At 41.8% G+C, this 17,254-nt stretch overlaps 1 pseudogene; it reads right to left on the bottom strand.

The window, feature by feature from the left end:
* Positions 1 to 911: 911 nt before the first annotated feature.
* LOC111958244 (citron rho-interacting kinase-like) overlaps positions 912 to 17,254 on the bottom strand; it is a 56,382-nt pseudogene continuing 40,039 nt past the window's right edge.

The following is a 17,254-nucleotide window of genomic DNA, read 5'->3' on the forward strand; positions in this document are numbered from 1 at the left end:
ATAGCTGTTTCCTGGAACAGGACATAGCTGTTTGTTTATTATCTATTTTGTTTTGTTGACTTTGCTTTAAAGAGCATTACATTGATGTAGAATTAAAGGAAAATAAAATGGTCTATTTCCATCTATCATTTGCTAGCCGGAATCATTTCTCATGCAAAAGTTAATGTAATGTAAGCTGTATGGTGTATAAAAAAAAAAAAAACATTTTAAAAAGGGCATCTTGACACATTGCCAGGGTAGCTCAATCATGTTTAATGCGGGTACATTTTCAAAAATCAAGAAACCCTTTAGTTATTGTCTTGTATCGATGTATACTCATTGAATGCAAATTCGTGTCAATACACGACAGAAAACACAAACCCCAAAATCAAGGTAAAACTACTACTTCTGCTCTGAAATACTCATGCTCTTTGATGTGACAAATGAAGCTTTTTTTGATTTGTTTGAAAAATAAGCGATTTTAAACCCTGACAATTACTGGACTTCATAGATAGTTCACTGCACAGAAGTAAGAACGGGACATCTGTACCATAATAAGCAGCTGCAGACTCCAGAACAAGCTGAGGGCATGGTTAGCCGGCTCCACTGCCTGCTGTTTCAAAGCAGACAAAGCTTATAGGCTTATTATTCATCTTAGGTATAGTTAAACAACACAAGGAACACTTGTAGCAAAACATTTGTCTGTTAGAAAGTATGGTAACATACGAGTTGTTATTAAGCAGTTAGATATCAAAGTCCGTCTAGTCAAGAGGACCGTACAAAGCTGATCCAAAAAGAAGACTGGTCATGTAGAAACAATGAATTTAGAATCCTGTTCAAAGTAAATCTCAAGTGAAAAGCTCATGTGCATTGCTCTCTTGGAACACATTTTATTTAAACAGTACATGGGTTATTGAATGTTCGCATGATTGACCGGCCATAGAAAAGCAAAAACTACAGTATTGCATCTGGGATGATGAGATTTTGAGATTGGATTTCGAGTCTCCCTGCAACATAATTTCTCTCCCTGCAACATCATTAGAAACACTTCCTTAAAAAATATAGACTTGGCTTTACCAGCCTATTATTCCCTTTTATCTATAAAAACTGGAACAACAATATGTACAACTTGATTTTAGTACTTATAAACAGTGTATCATAGATCCATAGGGTTTCCCTGCAAACGCTGCTCTGTTAAACAACCATTGCCATGAATACACATATCAGAAAGGAGAGGATTGTCAAAGAAAATGTCCCCAGTGCAACAGTGTATGTGTTGGTAAATGGATCACGATTGCACGATATACAGGCGATGGGGGATGACTTGGTTTTCTGGTTGGTCTCCCCTCGATGGCGTAGCCATGTGCAGAGTGAACAGAGGCTCACACAGCTCCTCTCCTGGCCTCTCCTTATGTCACTCACACAGAAGACTGGTCCCATACCTAAAATACAGAGAGAGCCATAGAAGATCAACTCTACTCATGTGGGTCATTCCACCAATTAGGTTCCTTTTGAGTAGTGTAACTTGGTGAAGAAGAAAACAAATCTAATTTTAACATTCTGTCATAAAGAGCACATTTTCAACTTAATAAAATCAACATTTTCTAATCTGTAAAAAAAAAAATATATACTAATAAGTGCCTGTCAACAAGTAAGGGCCAAATAAAATAGCAGGTTTACAACTTCATCTAAATCTGCCATGAATGGAAGCTTGTGTGCAACAGGGAGGGGCAATAACCATTTGTTACAACATTTCTAGCCTATCTATGGGTAAGAGGGTTGACGTGTTATGTTCGTCCCACTCAGTTTTCTACCACAAAACACCAGGAAATGGCCAAAAACAGTAGAACCAACTCGTCTGCTTTTACACTATGATTTGACTATTCGATGTTCAATGTCTCTATAAAAAAAATATATAATAATGAATAATTTCACCATTAAAACGAGCGTTCAGTTCACGTATCAGGGTTGACCTTAAAATGAATCCCTAATAACATGATATAAATAATCTTCAGAATTGACTTCGTCAAATCAACAAAATAACTAGGGCTCTATGATTGTGAAAACTTGGAGAAATGTTGGGGTTAGGTGGGTTAAAATCTTCCTAGAAGTCAGTGTGTGCACAGATGGACCATGTCAAAATGCTGAATTTTGGCACTTTAGCAAGTCTATATTCATATAAAAAAATCTGATTTATTGAATTTTCCATGTCTATCTTAAAGGGCACTTCATTTAATATAACAAGCTTTTACAATTTATATATTTGTGCACAATATCTACTTAAAATATTAATGGGACGCAAAGGGCACTCATTTCGTGGAATGACCCATGTAGTAATGGACTGTATTGAGTGTACCAACTTCACAATCAATCCTAACATTTTTGGCCAATTGATGTAATAGTGATGGAATTCATAGTGTGGGTGTGTATGATTGTACCTTATTGACAGGGGTGAGCTGTGTGCGGCGGTCAGAGCCGGTGTGGAGACGTTGGTGGTCGTCAAATCTCCCAGGGGATCTCTCTCTGCGGCTGTCTAGTCTGGGGCCTGGGGACTTCTCTCTGTCCAGGGGGCGTGCCGGGGACTTGTCCCGCCGGAACTCGGTTCGACCCTCCCGGTAGCGATGCGGTGTGCTGGGCTCACGGTGAAGCCCCTCATGGCTGCCAGGGCCTGAGGCCAGACGCTTGGAGATGTGCTCTGTGTATGTGGGTGGCCCTCTCTTACTGGGGCTGCTGTAGAGACGAGCAGAAGACAAATAAATGTAAGGAGACAAATAAGCTGCTGTTGTTTCAGCTCAAATTAGAGAAAAGTCAGAGATATAACCATGACCATACAGATTTGGGCTTTAAATCGACAAAATAACAATGGCTGCGATACACTGAGCGAACAAAAAAATAAGAACACCTTGCTAATATTGAGTTGCACCATTTGCCCTCAGAACAGCCTCAATTCGTCAGGGCATGGACTCTACAAAGTGTCGAGCGTTCCACAGGGATCCTGGCCCATGTTGACTCCAATGCTTCCCACAGTTGTGTCAAGTTGGCTGGATGTCCTTTGTGTGGTGGACCATTCTTGATACACACGGGAAACTGTTGAGCGTGAAAAACCCAGCAGCGTTGCAGTTCTTGACAAAAACTGGTACGCCTGGCACCTACTGCTATACCCCGTTCAAAGGCACTTAAATATTTTGTCTTGCCCTCTGACGTACACAATACACACGTACACAATCCACGTCGTACACACGTACACAATCCATGTCTCAAGGATTAAAAATACTTCTTTAACCTGTCTCCTCCCCTTCATCTACACTGATTGTAGTGGATTTAAGTGACATCAGTAAGGGATCATAGCTTTCACCATGTCAGTCTGTCATGGACAGAGCATGTGTTCTTAATGTTTTGTACACTCGGTGTATATTTGGCTTCCAAGCTTTGCTAACAGCAATGCAAACTCAGAACAGTAGGTGGCACTGGAGCCCCTTTCAACATTTAGCACAAGACTTGTGACGCAGTGTATCTAGTATTCTAGAGTTTCCTTTGTTTACTTGTATGTGCATCTACTACCCTTCACCATTAGATTTAGTTGATGGTACAATAGTTCTGGTCCATTAGCTAAAAGTGTGGGGTCTAGAACATGACAGAGAGAGCTCACCCGCGGCTGGAGCCGGTCCTCTGCAGCTCCCCAGACTCCCTGACCAGGTTGCCCTTGCAGCAGATGACCCGCAGCTTGTTCTGGTAGGACGAGGCCAGGTAGATGGCCCCGGAGGAGATTGCTGGACCCAGGTAACGGGGGTTAGGGATGTCCAGATGGGCTAGAACTGGAGGGCTACACACAGGTACACAGACACAAGCCTCATTTATACCTGGTTCTAACATGCTTCCTTTGTCTTGATCTGATCCACATTGTGATTGTGCCCACGTTGTAGCCGTTACATCTACACATGGTAGTAAAATGTGTCTCTTTTGCGTCCACTGTGTCCAGATATGCTGTTCCCTCCCGGTATGCAAATCATTTGACAGATATTCTTTCAAAAGAATATTTGTATTTATTTGACATAAAAATACATCCCCTCATGAATGGTCTACCATATAGTCAGTTAGACAGATTTGGACAGCAATGCAATGCAATGCAAAAAATAAAAAAAATAAAAAAAAGACAAATTCAAAATGAGAGACTACAAGGACAAAACTTGATGCTGCAATGATGATGAAAATATTTCATAAACCAAGAGAGGAATTGCTAAAAACTCAACCAAAGAAGAAAAACAACGCAACTGTCTTTTGCACCAAGTACACCGAGTGTTTGGAGAAAATGAAAGCAATCCTGAAAAAGCACTAGAATATTCTGCAATCGCACACCTCTTCAAGGAACCCCCACTGGTGCTCTATAAGCGTGATCGCAATATTGGAGATCTGACCTGCCCCCTGAGTCCACTCAAACACTCTTGACACCCATTCCAAATGGAAACTACAAATGTGGCTCATGTGCACAGTGCAACAGCACTATAAAAACATCCTTCTTCAGACACCCACATACAGGTTGAAAAATCCCTGTTAGGGGTATCACCTCATCATCTGTTCATGTGGAAAAGCCTACAAAGGGAGGCTTACTGGATATATCCAATCTAAAAACATTGACCCCTAGTGGTCTGAATATTGACTTTGATCTCAGGCCCTTATGAACAATTCTCTCTTTTCTGAACAAGTCTTATTAATTGATATATTCTTTCTACAGCTTATCAGCGTACAACCAATATGTTCCCCCTGTTGATGATGCTTATTATGCATTAAGGTTGAACCAAAAGATCACATGTAACAAATATAATGAAATAGGAAACAATTAAATATGTCAAATTGAATTAAACAATAATGTATGTTGATGCTAATATTATGTACAATATTAAATTGTTTCCATATGATAACAATAGCCTAATATATTAAATATGCCATAAACGATAGTTTTTTAACAGTTTCACTCAATTCATTCTAATTGACTTAATCATTATGACACACCCCTCACTTGTCATTGGTTGCACTAATTGCTCTGTTTGTCTACATAACCTGGTTCAAGAGTTCATGACATTACCCTGAAGAAGGCACAGTGATGCTGAAAGGTTGGTGATTTACCCAATAAATGACTGGGAGTTTATATATGGAGTGTGTGACTCTTTATTATTTATAGCTCTAAGACGCATATTGATGCCATAAGGTAATGGTGTAACTTGTCAATGATTTTAGAGGGCAAGATAATGATGGCTTAAATGATTTCACTGTCCAGATCTGTCTACACTTGTAAGATATCCAAACACAATGCTTTTGACTACCTCCGGATCTGGTCAGAAAGATCACAATCCGATCACAATGTGTCTTAATCGTTTACATCTGTCTGAAAATGTGGGCACAATCAGAATGTTGACAAGATCAGGACAAAGGATGCATTATTAGAACCAGGTATAAACAGGGCTATAAATGCAGGGTTAGGACCAAGGCCTACATTCAATCAGCTAGAGCGTTAAACAGCGGTAAACAGCGTTGGCCGAGATCTGCATAACATATGTTTTGGCGGTGTTGGACGTGTAACTGCTGTATGAGCTGGCAAATACCGTAGGTGAGAGGCTTCTTGTGAGTCACAAAACACTCCATTATTATTATTCCTACTGCGTTAAGGCACCTCGGCTACGCGAAGCGAACGTATGTGCTCACATACTCCCTAAAGACCTTCGCTTGAAAAACGATAAACGGCAATATTACTGTTTGTCCCTCTTGAGCCATCGTAGCAACAACATACCAAGAAACACTTCCTCTAAATAGTCAGAATGAATTTAGATGTTTCTGCCAAGGAGGTCTTTGTCTGCCATTTTAACTAGGATAACTAAGATGTTTGGTTCAGTTCTTAAGTGAAAAAATGGGAATGAAAACTAGTCTTCTCTTGTTGGATGACAACAAACACTTCATGTTTAGGAGTAGTACTGTTATGACAACAAACACTCCTACTCGTAGTAGTACTGTTGACAATCACCGACGAAGGTGTGTCGACTTCGGCTACTAAAGTCTTTGCACGAACAGCCCCCCAAAAAACCTGCCAAAGACCAAAATGAACAAAAACGTCACAAATTGTTGCCATAATGCAGAAACTGTTTAGCTTTTAAAAGTAAAAAATGACACTAGGAAGTATAGGCTCTATCGATTTTAGATATAATGTCAAACCATTGTTAGGCTAATGTATGTTTTCATGATCATTTTGATGGGGGGGATTTATAGCCATTTACATCAGTATTATTCGAGTGTTTAACATTTTTAAGCTTACTGTATGCTTCCCAGTAGAAACAGTTTGCGCATATCATAGAAACATTTTTGTACGTTTTTGGTCTTTGGCGGTTTTATTTTCCTTTTTTCCAACAACAAAAAATATTGAGTCAAAATTCGGTAGCCGAAGTCTATGCCCCTTCGTCAGTGATTGGTCAACAGTACTAGTAGTAACATGAAGTTTGTCATTCAACACGACTGCACCAAACAGCTTAGCTAAATGTACAACTGTGCGATAAAGACCTGCTTGGCAAAAACTTAAATTAATGACCGTTTTCTTGATTTATCTTAGATTAATTCTGACTATTTTGAGAAAGTGTTCAAAACACATTTTGTTTGTCACAGACTTCATTAACAACTGGTGTAGACTAACAGTGAAATGATGACTTAGTACTTATGGGTCCTTTTCCAACAATGCAGAGTTAAAGATATATAAATGGAAACAGTGACACAATGAATAAATACACAGTGAATAACGTGTAAAAATAGCATGGCTGTATACAGGGAGTACCAGTACAGAGTCAATGTGCAGGGGTACGAGGTAATTGAGGTAGCTATGTACATATAGGTAGGGGTAAAGTGATTAGGCAACAAGATAGAAAATAGACAGTAGCAGCAGTGTGTTTGTGTGTGTGAGGGTATGTAGGGTGTGTATTGAGGTCTAAATACAGTATGTGCCAGAGTGTGCATAGGGTCAGTGCAAAAAACGGTCAATGCAGGTAGTCAGAGTAGCCATTTGATTAGCTATTAGCAGTCTTGTTTAGCATTCATATGGCTTGGGGGTAGAAGCGGTTCAGGGTCCTGTGGGAAGTTCTCACCACCCTCTGTTGCGCCTTGCGCTCGGGTTTCTTTCAGTTACTGTACCAAGCGGTGATGCAGCCAGTCAATATGCTCTCAATGATGCAGATGTAGAACTTTTTAAGGATTTGAGGGCCCATGTCAAATCTTTTCAGCATCCTGAGGGGCAAGTGGCGGTGCCAGGTCTACTGTGTGGTTGTGTGTGGACCATGTTAATTCCTTAGTGATGTGGACACCGAGGAACTTGAAGCTCTCGACCCGCTCCACTACAGCCCAATCGATGTGAATGGGGGCATACTCGCCCCTCCATTTCCTGTAGTCAACAATCAGCTCCTTTGTCTTGCTGACATTGAGGGAGAGGTTGTTGTCTTGGCTGCCAGGTCTCTGACCACCTCCCTATAGACTGCCTCATTGTTGTCAGTGTTCTGGCTATGAGGTAGCTACAGGGGCTCAAGAGGGACAAACAACAGTAATATTGCAGATTTGTTTTCTAATTTTTGAAGTGAAGGTCATTAGGGAGTATGAGCACAAAGACAGCTGCTTCGGCTGCATGAACTTCTAACTCGGCTGCATGGGGATTTGTCAGATTATAGTCGGGTGTGGTTTTGTTTCGTCCAATGGCAGTGTCCACGATAAGGTAAAGGCGCTAACACGGGACGAATGTTGTCATTAAAACATTGTTTGTTTGGTTGACAACATGAACTCTGCTCATTGGTCAATCATGCGCGGCGGACACTCGACTTCTGCAAATTTCATATTTTGTCGCCTCGAGCTGCAAGCCAACTGCTTGTGTTTTTCAGGACGCTGCCCTACTCCCATTGAAGTCTGAGACCTTTGCCGCTTACGGCGACCCGTGTGTAAGCGCACCTAACCTGCAGTCAATTGACCAAATTCCCCTCTACTGGCCTCATGGGTCAACTGTTCTTAATATTTTTTGTAATTTCAGAATTAATCAACATTTTTGTTTAAAATCTGGTATTTCTATGTCAAACGTTTTAGTTATACAGTGGCTTCCGTAATTATTGGGACAGTAAAGCACTTTCTTTTTTTGGCTCTATACTTCAAATGTTTGGATTTGAAATGCTATGATGTTATGACTGTCAGCTTCAGTTTGAGGGTGTTTTCATCCATATCGGGTGAACTGTTTAGAAATTACAGCACTTTGTACATAGTCCCCCAATTTTAGGGAACCAAAAGTATTGGGACAAATTCACTTATACAGTGCATTCGGGAAGTATTCAGACCCCTTGACTTTTTCCACATTTTGTTACGTTACAGCCTTATTCTAAAATTGATTGATGACAAATTGTTTTATTTAATCTACACACAATACCCCATACTGACAAAGCGAAAACTGGTTTTAAGAAAATGTTGCACAAAACAAAAAATACCTTATTTACATAAGTATTCAGAGCCTTTGCTATGATACTCTAATTGAGCTCAGGTGTATCCTGTTTCCATTGATCATCCTTGAGATGTTTCTACAACTTTATTGGAGTACACATGTGGTAAATTCAATTGCTTAGACATGATTTGGAAAGGCACACACCTGTGTGTATATAAGGTCCCACAGTTGACAGTGCATGTCAGAGCAAAAACCAAGCCATGAGGTTGAAGGATTTGTCCATAGAGCTCCGAGACAGGATTGTGTCGAGGCACAGATCTGGGGAAGAGTACCAAAAAATGTCTGCAGCATTGAAGGTCCCCAAGAACAGTTACCTCCATCAATCTTAAATGGAAGAAGTTTGGAACCACCACTCTTCCTAGAGCTGGCCACCCGGCCAAACTGAGCAATCGGGGGAGAAGGGCCTTGGTCAGGGAGGTGACCAAGAACCCGATGGTCACTCTGACAGAGCTCTAGAGTTCCTCTGTGGAGATGAGAGAACCTTCCAGAAGGACACCCATCTCTGGAGCACTCTACCAATTAGGCCTTTATGGTAGAGTGGCCAGACGGAAGCCACCCCTCAGTAAAGGCACATGACAGCCCACTTGGAGTTTGCCAAAAGGCGCCTAAAGACTCTCAGACCATGAGAAACAAGATTCTCTGGTCTGATGAAACCAAGATTGAACTCTTTAGCCTGAATGCCAAGTGTCACGTCTGGAGGAATCCTGGCACCATCCCTACGGTGATGCATGGTGGTGGCAGCATCATGCTGTGGGGATGTTTTTCAGCGGCAGGGACTGGGAGACTAGTCAGGATCGAATGAAAGATGAATGGAGCAAAGTACAGAGAGATCCTTGATGAAAACCTGCTCCAGAGCGCTCAGGACCTCAGACTGGGGCGAAGGTTCCCCTTCCAACAGAACAGCGACCCTAAGCACACAGCCAAGACAAAGCAGGAATGATTTCGGTACAAGTCTCAATGTCCTTGAGTGGCCCAGCCAGCGCCCGAACTTGAACACGATCAAACATCTCTGGAGTGACCTGAAAATAGCTGTGCAGCGACGCTCCCCATCCAACCTGACAGAGCTTGAGAGGATCTGCAGAGAAGAATGGGAGAAACTCTCCAAATACAGGTTTGCCAAGCTTGTAGCTTCATAGCCAAGAAGACTCACGGCTGTAATCACTGCCAAAGGTGCTTCAACAAGGTACTGAGTAAAGGGTCTGAATACTTATGTTTTTATTTTTTTTACTGTTTTTGCTTTGTCATTATGGGGTATTGTGCATAGATTGAATAAGAATAAGGCTGTAACGTAACAAAATGTGGGAAAAGTCAAGGGGTCTGAATACATTCCGAATGAACTGTATGTGTATTAAAGTAGTAAAAAGTGAAGTATTTGGTCCCATAGTCATAGAACACAATGACTACATCAAGCTTGTGACTCATTTGTTGGATGCATTCTCTGTTTGCTTGGGTTGTGTTTCAGATTATTTTGTGCCCAATATACATTAATGTTAAATAATGTTTTATGTCATTTTGGGGTAACTTTTATTGTAAATAAGAATAGAACACTTCTACATTAATGTGAATGCTACAATGATTACGGATAATCCTGACAGAATCGTGAATAATAATAACAAATATCATACACTCCCAAAAATGCTAACCTCCCTTGTTATTATAGTGGTGAGAGGTTAGCATGTCTTGGGGGTATGATATTTGTGCGTCTGTAACTTTCTCACTCATCATTATTCACAATTCATTCAGGATTATCCGTAATCATGGTAGCATCCACATTAATAATGTATAAGTGTTGAGAAACATATTCTATTCTTATTTCCAATAAAAATTATTCCAAAATGACACAACCCATGTGTGTGAGGTGTATACTTTCATTTCAAAGTAGATTTAAGACTACCAAGAAAAGCTGTATGACCCTGATTTAGCCCACTGCAGTAAAAGGTTAAAAGGTTCATGCAAGCTGCTTGTGGATTTGACAGCTCCAGTTCCACCTCTGACACTGCCAAAACAACCGATGCGGATGTCAATCTGATTTCATCTAGCCCCAAGTCTGGAAATACAATACCCGTCATTCAATTCAGAGAGTTGAGAGGAATGAATAACATCATGCTAAAATCAATCATGTCTGCCATTTAGCACAATGGATGAATAGAAAATGAAAATCAGACATGGGGGAACGTTATTGGAGATCACTTCTCTATTCTTGTGTGCGTTCTTCTCAATTTGTGTGCATTGATTGTGGTCGCATAGGCCTACTCAGACAAATACTGATGCGTTTGTCATGTGCAAGTTCTTATTGTGTGAGGTTGTGTTTCGGTCGTTTTTTCTTTACCCAAGTGCAGCATGTCCCTGAACCTCGATCACATCCAAGGAGTTAAAGTATGTCACAAACAGGTAGGGTTCTCTGTAAGCTGTTAAGGATAAGGAAAAGGTTACATTACAAAAGTCACGAAATACGCTACTGGTACTCAGATTCACATTTCTAGCAATGTTCTTGTTATGACAATACTACATCAAATCCACCACAATGCATACCACTTTGTTAGAACTGTACTATGTGAAGAATCAGCTACTGTGTACTGTACACACCAAAGGCCAGGGGCAGACGACTCCATTTGATTTCTTCAGTGCGGCTCCTTCGTCCGTATGCGTCCACAAACACTCCAAACTCTGTGACAGAACAATAGTCCTTAACTACTGTGTCGATGAATGTACCTTGGAATGTTTTACAATCATTCTGTGGTTGTGTGGGGGCAATACAACACAATTTTATGCAATATGTACAGTAAAACAGGTAATACAATATCACCACGGTAAGATGAATTTATTGCAATTGCAAATGTCAAGACAGATCTCACCATGGAAGCAGAGCAGGTACTCCTCCTTCTGCAGAGTGCTGGTGACCTGCATTATGGAGATGGGGAAGCTATGGGAGGAGGAAGCAAACACCGCAGAGGCCAGCGACATGTCCTTCTTATCCAGGAACTCTACGGAGGCGACACAGTGTATAACACGCTCTCTGTCACAGATAGGGTGGTAGGTAGCATAGTGGTTAAGAGAGCTGGGCCTGTAACCTGAAGGTCACTGGTTCTAATCCCGAGCCGAATAGGTGAACAATCTGTTGATGTGCCCTTGAGCAAGGCACTTAACCCTAAATGCTCATACAAGTTCTGGATAAGCGCATCTAAAATGTAAATATAGAATCAGCATTAGATTAACCATGGAAATGATTTAGTGGCATCAACATTTAACACGTGTATAGTAGAGTTGCTTATTTACATGTAGCATATTTGGATTGGTCACATTTCATTTTCTGGTACTCATGAGTTCCAGTGGGTTTACTGAGAGAAACGACCAACAACGAAAACCACTAACCCTCCAGGACATACTGCTTCATCTCAATCTCATAGAATTTGTTGGTGCCGATGATGATGCTGTAGCTGGTCAGGTGGATGCAGCTGCAGGGCTCCAGAGTCTCTATCTCCTGATGGAGGGGTGGTGGAAGGAGGTTGTTAGAGAACTAGCGAGGGAAAACAACTGATGGACTGATAGGAGGAACAGACTTTTCTTCAGTTGCAGTTCAATATAAATGAGGTGCATGTCTAGTCACTGTGAGCTGTCTTGTGGGTCAATTTAATTTCCTCTGTAACCAGAAAGTGATGTGTTGATCGTTCCATCTGATCCTTTGTTTCAACTTTGAGGTGATACTCACCTTGCGAATGCAGAACTTGTTGAGATTGTCATTGTAACGCAGAATTGTAATCTTGTTAGGCATTGCTGCACAGATACAAGGCCCATTATCTATCTGTAGACAGACACATCCAGAAAGTCAGTGACAGTTATGATAAGGGATAAGCATTTCTTCGGTCAAAGGATGACCAATTGAATCAATGCCCCCAACCCCTGAAAAACCACTAGACTTACTCTGCCTGCAGAGAAGAGGTGGCAGCCCTTGACCGTCTCAAAGATAAATGGTTCCAGTTCAGACTGGGCAGGCAGGTGGGACTGGGCCAGAGACTGCTTCACCTTTTTAATCTCCACCAGACACAGCGCCCTCTCATCCCCTACAGGCCAAACACAGACATTACCCCTCCCTTCAATTCAGTCTGACAAATAAATGAGACAGTTGACGATGTACTGTATATATGTGCTGTTAGCACTGATTGAGTCAAGTCGGCTTTCATACCAACAATCATCAGCAGTTTCTCATGCTCCTTCATGATGTGGATCTGGAAGACGGAGCCCAGGCCAGGGATGTGGGTCAGGGAGTTCTTGATTACATTCAGGGCGTACAGACCCTCCTCAGAGCCCACTAACACTATCTGTGAGAAGGGAAACAACACACGTCACTGATAGTGTACTGTACACTGTGGGAGTACATGAAGTGCATATGTTATCAACACACATGTAAAAGTGGTAAGGCGGAAGAGAAAAACGATCAACCCATACTACTCAAAAGTCTAGTTTCCTCTTCATTATATTACCTGGTCTGTGAGGGGGAGAGTACAGTTGATGTCAAGCCTGTCATCTCCCTCCAGCTTCAGCAGAGAGTTCCCAAGCAGTTTCTGGTGGACGGGAGACAGAAACACAGGGTCAGGAGGCTCACAGATTCAGTATGGTGGGAGAGGCACAGTCGGGAAGCTGTCAGGCTTTGCATAGGAACAGAAAGAGGGTCTATATTAAGGTAGTTGGGTGGGTGCAGAAACAGGGTAATCAGGCAGAGTGAATAGGGGGTAGAGACTCCACAAAAGGGGTGTCAAACTCATTCCACGGAGGGCTGAGTTTCTGTGGGTTTTTGGTTTTTCCAATCAGCTAAAGACCTAGACAACCAGGTGAGGGGCGTTCCTTACTAATTAGCGACCTTAATTCATCAACCAAGGACAAGGATGGAGCGAAATCCCACGGACATCCGGCCCTCCGTGAAATGAGTTTGACACGGGCTCTACATGGTAAGACGTGAAAGCTGACGGTACTACCAGACAGACCACTTGTCCTGGCTACAGGAAGGCCTATCGTGTGCATAGGGCTGGTTATATCACTGTAATAGGCTTTGTGATGAGTATGTTCACTCATCAGGAAAGTTGAACACCTCGCAAAACATGACACATCTAACATTTGAGTAAAGAAATATACAGCGAAAAAGGCTATCCAATGATCTGATCACAAAACATCTAATCAAAGATATTGAACAAAAGATAGTTGCCAGGTGCTACAACAGTCAGACAGTCACTCACAGTAAACACAACTTTGATAAGACAATAGAGGAAAGGATGGTGAGGACAACCAGCGTGTGGTCACAGCGTGAGGTGAACAGCAGGAAAGATGACCACGCGCTCAAGACAAACATGCACAGAATTATTCTGTTTTGTCATTGTAAATGTACTGTAATCGTAAATGTATTATAATTGTAATTGTGTGTATAAAGTGCCTGTGTGTCTGGTATCAACAGGAAAGCAGACAAAAGTAGCCTTGTTAGACTCTTTACCTGGACCAGAGGAGACAGAACCATCTGTTTTTTGGACACAGCAGCCTATGTGCAGTGAAACCCCATGGAGCAGGCAGAATAGAGCAAATCACCAAAACATGCCCACATACAGGGACATACAGTATGACATGATGAAAAAGCAACAAACAGGAATGAGAGAGAGAGAGAAAGTGAGAGAGAGAAGAAGAGGGACAATTAACGCCACATATAAGAGACATCATGGATTATTTATAAAACTTTACTGCTGCAGTAAATGATTAAAAAACAAAACAATTCACAATTATTTATACAGATTTAATGGATGGATGCATTATACTCAGGGTCCTACCAAGCATACAAGTATGCTGTATCGAAGAATAAATCTAATGGTAAATGTAAAGTATAACCCTCATACAGTAAAAATGCTGTTTTAACCTTTGATGAGTCAGACCTCAGGCATCCAAACAGAGCAACTACCTTAAAAGACAATAGCCAGGGAAACAGGTCTATATATCCACCTGGTATTAATGACAGATATATAATGTAGGTGAAAGCTGAATGAGGACCGACACTTTCCACCATTTACCAAACTCTTATAGTAAACGATGAGTTCTCTCTTGTTGCTGAGTGAGCCCTGTCATTAACTGTTGAGAGTTGAGCACAACCAGGATGTGGACATGAAGTTAGGGTTAGGGTTGAACTGGGATGGGGGACATGAAGTTAGGGTTAGGGTTGAACTGGGATGGGGGACATGAAGTTAGGGTTAGGGTAAACTGGGATGGGGGACATGAAGTTAGGGTTAGGGTTGAACGGGATGGGACATGAAGTTAGGGTTAGAGTTGAACTGGGATGTGGACATGAAGTTAGGGTTAGGGTTGAACTGGGATGGGATGGGACATGAAGTTAGGTTAGAGTAACTGGGATGTGGACATTGAAGTTAGGTTAGGTTGAACTGGGATGTGGACATGAAGCTAGGGTAGGGTTGAACTGGGATGTGACATGAAGCTAGGGTAGGTTATTGTTGTGGTTGTGGTTGAGATATGGTTAGGGTTGAACTGGGATGTGGACATGAAGTTAGTTAGAGTTGAACTGGGATGTGGACATGAAGCTAGGGTTAGGGTTGAACTGGGATGTGGACATGAAGGTAGGGTTAGGGTTGAACTGGGATGTGGACATGAAGTTAGGGTTAGGGTTGAACTGTGATGTGGACATGTAAGTTAGGTTAGAGTTGAACTGGGATGTGGACATGAAGTTAGGGTCAGGGTTGAACTGGGATGTGGACGTGAAGCTAGGGTAGGGTTATTGTTGGGTTGTGGTTGAGGATATGGTTAGGGTTGAACTGGGATGTGGACATGAAGTTAGGGTTAGAGTTGAACTGGGATGTGGACATGAAGATAGGGTTAGAAATGAACTGGGATTGGACATGAAGCAGGGTTAGGGTTGAACTGGGATGTGAACATGAAGCTAGGGTTAGAAGTTGAACTGGGATGTGGACATGAAGCTAGGGTTAGAGTTGAACTGGATGTGGACATGAAGCTAGGGTTAGAGTTGAACTGGGATGTGGACATTTGAAGCTAGAGTTAGAGTTGAACTGGGATGTGGACATGAAGCTAGAGTTAGTTGAACTGGGATGTGGACATGAAGCTAGGGTTAGAGTTGAACGGGATGTGGACATGAAGCTAGAGTTAGAGTTGAACCGGGATGTGGACATGAAGCTAGGGTTAGAGTTGAACGGGATGTGGACATGAAGCTTGAGGTTAGAGTTGAACCGGGATGTGGACATGAAGCTAGGGTTAGATTGAACCGGATGTGGACATGAAGCTAGGGTTAGAGTTGAACCGGGATGTGGACATGAAGCTAGGGTTAGGGTTGAACTGGGATGTGGACATGAAGCTAAGGTTAGGGTTGAACCGGGATGTGGACATGAAGTTAGGGTTATTGTTAGGGTTAAGGCTGCGGTAAGGTTAGGGCTAGGCAGTGGTGTAAAGTACTTAAGTAAAAAATACTTTAAAGTACTACTTAATTGTACTGAAGAAAAATATAAACACAACATGTAAAGTGTTGGTCCCATGTTTCATGATCTGAAATAAAAGATCACAGAAATGTTCCATATGCACAGTAAGCATATTTCTCTCAAATTTTGTGCACAAATTTGTTTTCATCCCTGTTAGTGAGCATTTCTCCTTTGCCGAGATAATCCATCCACCTGACAGGTGTGGCATATCAAGAAGCTGATTAAACAGCATGATCATCACACAGGTGCACCTTGTGTTGGGGACAATAATAGGTCATTCCAAAATGTGCAGTTTTGTCACACAACACAATGCCACAGACGTATCACGTTTTGTGGGAAAATGCCATTGCCATGCTGACTGCAGGAATGTCCACCAGAGCTTTTGCCAGATAATTGAATGTTAATTTCTCTACCATAAGCCGCCTCCTACGTCATTTTAGAGAATTTGGCAGATCGTCCAACCGGCCTCACAACCGCAGACTACGTGTATGGCATATTTGGGCTAGCGGTTTGCTGATGTCAACGTTGTGAACAGAGTGCCCCACGGTGGCGGTGGGGTTATGTTATGGGCAGGAATAAGCTACGAACAATGAACAGAATAGAATTTTATCTATGGTAATTTAAATGCACAGAGATACCATGACAAGATCCTGAGACCCATTGTCGTTGTCATTCATCCGCTGCCATCACTTCATGTTTCAGCATGATAATGCACGGCCCTATGTTGCAAGGATCTGTACACAATTCCTGGAAACTGAAAATGTCATGGCCTGTATACTCACCAGACATATCACCCATTGAGCATGTTTGGGATGCTCTGGATTGACATGTATGACAGCATGTTCCAGTTCCTGCCAATATCCAGCAACTTCGTACAGCCATTGAAGAGGAGTGGGACAACATTCCACAGGCCACAATCAACAGCCTGATCAACTCTATGCGAAGGAGATGTGTCACGCTGAATGAGGCAAATGGTGGTCACACCAGATACTGACTGGTTTTCTGATCCACGCCCCTAACTTTTTTTAAGGTATCTGTGACCATCAGGTGCATATCTGGATTCCCAGTCATGTGAAATCCATAGACTAGGGCATTATGAACTTATTTCAATTGGCTGATTTCCTTATACTGTATGAACTGTAACTCAGTGACAACTTTGGAGTTGTTGCATGTTGCATTTATATTTTTGTTCGGTACAGTTTTTGGGGGTATCTGTACTTTACTGTACTATTTATAGTTTTGACAACTTTTACTTTTACTTCACTACATTCCTAAAGAAAATAACTTTTTACTC

The sequence above is a fragment of the Salvelinus sp. IW2-2015 genome, linkage group LG33 (genome assembly GCF_002910315.2).
Source record: "Salvelinus sp. IW2-2015 linkage group LG33, ASM291031v2, whole genome shotgun sequence".
In the NCBI taxonomy this organism is placed as follows: domain Eukaryota; kingdom Metazoa; phylum Chordata; class Actinopteri; order Salmoniformes; family Salmonidae; genus Salvelinus; species Salvelinus sp. IW2-2015.